General features: G+C 31.0%; 1 long non-coding RNA gene across 1 annotated transcript; it reads left to right on the top strand.

The window, feature by feature from the left end:
• The first annotated feature begins 3429 nt into the window (after window positions 1-3429).
• On the top strand, window positions 3430-5044 carry LOC139425217 (uncharacterized). The gene is made up of 2 exons (XR_011636494.1): window positions 3430-4368; window positions 4419-5044. It is a non-coding gene; the product is annotated as an uncharacterized lncRNA (long non-coding RNA).
• Window positions 5045-6805: the final 1761 nt, after the last annotated feature.

Raw genomic sequence — 6805 nt, forward strand, 5'->3', positions numbered from 1 at the left:
GCGTTTTTTGAAATAAAAAGAAATTGCTTTCGACCGTATTCCATAAGCATCCATTAATCACATAAACTAATAAATTTAACTATCAACCACACCAAATGGTATAGAGTTATATTATTTCTCTAGAGGTTCTTATATTCTTCTGGTATTCTGCCAAATAACATGAAATATTTGACTCCATGCATGTATTGAAAACTATATAGTGAATAAAAAAAAATAGAAAATTGCTTAAAAATGAATTGTGAAAGCTGTCCAAAATAATATTGCATAAAAGGAGATTTCACAGAGATAAACAGCTCTAATGGGAAAGTCATGTGACCAATTTTTTAGCGCCAATGCTAACTATATAAAAAGATGAATTTTGAGTTAAAACATTCCACGAATCTCTTTAGGGTTACAAATAAAGTTTAAATAAGAAACATATAATTAATATATATATTTTTACGGGTTGAGCTAGAGGAATCAAATTACTCAAAACAGAAAGGAAAAATTTTACACTCTGCACCCATGAAAAATGTACATTGTATGATTATGCTATTCCTTAAATTTTAAAATCAAGGTGAAGAATATATGTCTATAATAGCTGATTCAGAGGAAAAAAAGGTGAAAATGTGAGGGCAGGGACTGTTTCTCCTAAGAACGGCCAAGCTTCACAATGTAATAACTCTCGGGAAGAACCAATTTTTCANATGTATGTATGTATGTATGTATGTATGTATGTATGTATGTATGTATACAGAGCAATTAAATACAAAAAAACACAAGGAAAATTAAGAAAAACAATAAGTTTCATTTCTTGCGCATAAACTGCAAGTAAACAGAACTCATGAGATAAGTTTAAAATGAAGATAAAACAAATTTTTATTTTACTTTATTTTCTGTTTTTACGTGTTATTTTTACCTATTGTGTTCTATTTTATTTGTTGTAATTTTTGCAAAAAAATATTTGAGTGCTCCTCACACTATTGTATTGATATATTTTGCGTTAGCTATATTGATACAATATCAGAAAGCACTCTTTTTTGCGGATATAATCGTGTGGGCTGATGAAAAGATTACATCTTTTATTTTCCAGACTTTTTAAAAAAATTTTATCCTTTTTTTCCCAGTTGTCTGTCTTTTTTATCATTTTTTTTTCTCCCCCCCCCCCTTTTTTCATATGTCTGTAATTTTCCTTTGTTTTATCTTCATTTTGAACTTATATATATTGCAGACTTGCATCTACTGGAAAATACTCAATCAGGAAACTCATTTAAGTTACACTTTTAAACAGTCGTCAAAAAAACGAAAGCATAGCATATTTAGAAAGTCTGAAAGATTACTTTATGTAGCAAAAGTTACTAAGCTTCAGTTTCTAAACAGACTCAAAATATGGCATTTAAATTTCAGCCAGCAAGTCATGAGCAAATGGTCCACCAATGGATACAAATATTTTTTTCTGGTAAAAAAGATATGATTTGGATAGACCAGATGAATGGAAGTACTATTGGCATGAATTAAGGAAATAAAAAGAAATATTCTCCAAACGCTTATTAGGTGGAAGCTCTGTGACTATCCGAGGATCTTTTTCTTACAATGATGTTGGTTCAATTGAGTTTATTTCAGGCAAAATGAATTCACGAGCTTTCCAAAATGCCCTAGCAAGTCATCTTTTGCCAAATGCACACTTTCTTTCAGGATAAAATTGCATATATCAGCAAGACAACGCGACTATTCATTCAAGTAACAAAACGAAAAATTGATGAAATCTGCCATCGAAGACAATTGGTATAAAGCAGACCCGGAACTTAATAAAAATCTAGTTTCATCCATGAAGTATTTGAAGTATTTAAGAAAAATGTCTCTCACAGCAGCTCCGAAATCTTTTGTGTTATTTTCTACATGCTACATTCTATGTTGGTTTTAAAGGTTTTTACTCAGGCTGAAATACTAATTTTGTAAATACAACTTTTTTCTGATAATTATAAGATTACAAATCGAGTTTTTTGCATTATTTCTTAACAGTGTACTATAAGAATTAATAATACCATAATATTTAAATCCCTTTTATTTTTTACATTCTTTGCTCAAAGTTTTTCACTAGCTTTAAGTTCTTACTCAAACATCATTACCAACGTTGCATTGTAGCCATATGCTGAATCCCTGTGACTTAGATTTAATAAATATATTCGGTATTAACTTCGGGAGGATTAGATAAGTTAAAACCTTTATATAGCTTTATTTTGGAAGAAAAGATGATTTATTTGATTTTTTTTATTATTGTTAGTTTATAATTACTAAAGCTGACTATAAGTCTAATTTTTTTTGGGAAGTATAATTCCCATTTATATACGGACATAAGTCTGTATTTGTATTTTATCACTTGTATTTCATCCTTTCATTAAATATTTTGATATTGTAAAATCCTTTAAATTGATGATTTTTGTTATCGTTAATATTTTTTTTGCTTAATTTTGAAAATATTTATATTAAGTGATTATTAAAAGAACTCGTGAATAAGAATGTGCTAGTAAAGAAGAATAACAAATTAAAAACAAAAAAAAACTAAGTAAGGCATAATTAAGAGAGGAAGGAAAAGGTTTCACGTTACTTAAATAATTGTCAATTATAAATATTTAAAAAAGTTCTTTAATTTAAAAAAAACAGTTAAAAACAATTGCATATTCCCATTTAAAACATATATTCCATATTTTATTTTTAAGAAAAGCATGTCTTAGCTTGTTTCAAAAAAAAATTTAATTCAAATGCCGAGACAAAAAGGTACAAATAGAAAGATGAAATAAGTAACAAATACATATGTACGTAGGATAACAAAAAGAGAAGACCGAAGTCATTGCATTAAAAGTTCTCTTGCTTCCCAACATCTTGAGGACTCAGTGTGTCCATGAAGGGCCCCACATAGAAGCAGGTGGTCCCTGCCCAATGTTTCAAAAATTGAAATATAAGTTTTAATACTAGTATATAGCCATACTATATTAATTTTCTAAGCCATAGCAATAAATCAGATAAAGCATTATTGAAAATAAGAATCTTGGGCAATTATGTCATTATAGTACTCTGTATGAAAGGTCATGCGTTAATATAATAGTTTAGGGAAAATGCATAATGGCTAAATCCTTGATTAAGTCAGCTTAAGTCCCTCCATTAAGTCAGCTAAAATAACTAAGTTCCGAAAATATGTTTGGTTAGTCCATGTTTATACAATAGCTCTTTTAATAACATCTTCTTAAAATTAATTCTTTTGTTTATGCAAACCATAATAATTAAATTCAACTTCTTTAAGGAGGAAAAATTATTTATTCAAATCTTTTACCAAACTCAGATTACTTAGATTGCCAGATACCATAACTATTCTATAGTTCACTATTCCATTTTTGGTAATGAATTTCCGCTATTTACCATTTTTGAAAGAAATATTGTAAACTTGGAGGCTTCGTCCCCTGCTCGCTGGCGCTCACCAACCCCCGGAACTGCTTTCACAGTTCATTTCGGATTGCTTCGCAATCCAATGCTCGCTTTGCTCGCTCATTGGATACGTTCTTAACGTCTAGTTTTTGTATACTTTTTTGAATACTGAAGTTCCGAAAACTTTTCACTGTAGAAAATTCTAAACCTGTACATTTCAATATTAATTTGAAATTGCAAACAGTTCACATATTTTTCTTAATCACACTATTCTAAATTTCAGTTGTTGAGAAAAGTAACTGTTGTAAGTTTTGTTTTAAAGTCTTTCCCACCAGAGGGCTAAAGCCATGTGTTGTAAAACAATATGAAATAGTAGTCTGCCACTGAACGCCGGATGTAAAGCATCGGCTTTGATGAAGATAATTTTGTATTTTTAATTCTCTGAAGGGCGCCACCTTAATAATATGGAATTTGTAAAATAAATGTATATATTTTTGATTGTTGATGAAGCCCATCATTTTGTGTTTTCATCAGTGTTCAGAAGCAGAACAACTATAAGTTTTTTATTTTATCACAAAAAAATAAAATGTATAAAAAACAAAGAAAAGAGTAAGAAAATGAGTATAGTCATAGAAAAAGTTAAAATTATAATATAGTATTTGTCAGTTAAAATAAAACTTTTTGTTTAAGTCATTGCTAACAATTCAAATTTCTCCGAGGCAATTCTAAAGTATAAATTAAGGTAGTATTGTTAAGTTGAAACACAATATTTTTAGTTTTGATGTCAACAATACAATTCAATTTTTCACAAAAACGATTGTTTCCATTGTTAAGTTCAATGTCAACAATTCAAATTTTTCTGAGGCAACTCTTAACCTCTAAATATTATTTTTTTTATGTACACATTTCTAAATGTCAGTATTCAACCACAAAACAACTTAAAGTCCTCAAATTTAGCATGAAGTTGTAAAATGTAATGAAAGAGGGTCATAGCAATAATGAAAGTAGAAGTAAAGTTAGTACTGTAAAATTAAAACAATATTTTTAATCAATGAGCCAAGTTCTTCAAGAAGCAGTTGTAGAAGTAGGTTGTTTATTTAAAACTTTTTATAGAATTTCTTTAAGAACACAATTGTTAATTTGGGCATTTGGCGATACAACACTTTTAGAATTGAAGGATTTGTTACGTCAAGCGCTCAGGTATCATAATTTTGATCTAGTTGCGCTTCTATGTCATTTTGATTTATGTTGCTAAGTTAACTTTCAAAAAATTCTATGGCTGGCAACAGCATTTTTATTTTTTAAGTTGTTTATTTTTATTTCTTTTAGAATTCGTTATTTTTTTAGCGAAATGTTTTTTAACCTAACAGAATTCTTTGCCGACTGTTTTCTCTATGAATGAAGAAAATAAAGTAAATATTTAACTGTTGTGAAAAGAATCTTATTTAGTTGTACAAAGTACTTCAGCCAAAATTTGGGAGCCACGTAAGAGAATTATATATATTAGATCAGAAACACATCATTAAAAGGCAGAATGCTTTGGTGTTTTCAAAACAAAGCAAACGTTGCCACCGGCGGAAAAGAAATACAACCAAAATTTGGGAGCCACGTAAGAGAATTATATATAATAGATGTATTCTTTTTCCTTTTTTATTAGTTCAATGTATAACGACATAAACAGATAGCAAAATATGTATAAAAAAGGAAATATCTAATATAATGTTAATGGAACTGTGACAGTTGGATTTGACATGCATACATTTTTTTTTAATTTCATAAGTTTCATTTTATTTTTATACTTTTCCATTCGCAGGCATTCAAAACTGAAAAATAAATAAATATTTAAATAGTTAAAAATAATAGTTCAGCTCAATGGCACTTTTGATCGATAATAAAACAAATTAGCAACTTTGATATAATCAAACTATGCACTTATTCGGCAGTGTTAATTGTATTTGTATTAGCAATAAGAACGTTCTATGACAAGACGATGAATTATATTTATAATGGTTTTTTTGCCGAAAAATAATGAATATTTACCTCTTATAAATTTATTCAAGTTGTGGTGAACCACCTTCTCACCAGATGGCGATGAACTTTGTTCGCCAGGTGGCAGTACAAAACTTTCCCCTCAAGAAAATGACTTTTCTATAAGATGGCAACATCTCTGAGTTAAAACCTTAGTTTCAAGAAATGGCAACACGTCAATTGTCTAACATTCATTCCATCTTGCTGTCTGATGAACTTACACCATTTTTGAAATGCTGCTGTCGCTAATCCTAGTCGTCTTTCTATTTATAACTTAATATGATTTCTTTTATGTTTTATTATTATTAAACTGTGTTGATAGTTAATTTTTATTGAATTAATTTATTTAATATATTTTACCTAATCACCACAGATTGGTGACCCGGACGTGATGAACTTTGATGAACTGGCTAAAGCTCAAAAAAGTGACACTGAACTTCAAGCTCTTCTGAGTGATAAAAAGTGCTCGCCAAACTTCCAGTCATTACATCTGACGAATGGACTGCACATAATTTGTGACTCTAGCAAGCAAAAAGTTAGACCATATGTCCCTGTTCAGTTTAGGAAACCTATTTTCTTTGCTTTCCATAACCTATCCCATCCTGGTGTAAGAGCCACTAAAAAACTTGTCATGGACAGATACGTTTGGCCTGCTATCGCCAAAGATATAGTCGAATGGACCAGAAGCTGCCTAGACTGCCAGAGATCCAAAGTCACCCGACACACTCGTAGTCCTATCCAGTCATTCATACCACCTTCAGCAAGGTTCGACCATATACACCTTGACCTGGTCGGACCCCTGCCACCCTCCAATGGTAACAGTTACTTGTTAACGTGCATCGACATATACACCAGATGGGCAGAAGCAGTACCACTGGCGGATATTACAGCTGAAACTGTAGCTCGAGCTTTTGTTGAGCATTGGATTGCTCGATTTGGTGTACCTTCAAGAATCACCACAGACCAAGGAAGACAATTTCAGTCATCGCTTTTCACGTCATTAGCTCAAATATTGGGCACTCATCAAATTCGCACATCTCCGTACCACCCAGCCAGCAATGGAATGGTTGAGCGCTTCCACCGCTCACTAAAACAAGCTTTGATGTGCCACAGCAACAAGAGATGGACTGAAACCCTACCGATAGTACTCTTGGGTCTCCGCTCTGCTTTTAAAGAGGACTTGAAGTGTACAGTCCGCAAAAAAAAAACGAATCACCCTGAATAACTTTCGTTCTAATGATCGGATTTTCACGAACTAAGTGTCAATCTTAATGGTTCCTGGGGGTGACCTCAAATATGCTAATTAATTAGTGCTAACTATTAATTAAGTTACGAAATCAGACACAAAAACGTACTTTCTCTGAATAAACATATA

This window comes from Parasteatoda tepidariorum, chromosome 3 (assembly GCF_043381705.1).
Source record: "Parasteatoda tepidariorum isolate YZ-2023 chromosome 3, CAS_Ptep_4.0, whole genome shotgun sequence".
Taxonomy (NCBI): Eukaryota; Metazoa; Arthropoda; class Arachnida; order Araneae; family Theridiidae; genus Parasteatoda; species Parasteatoda tepidariorum.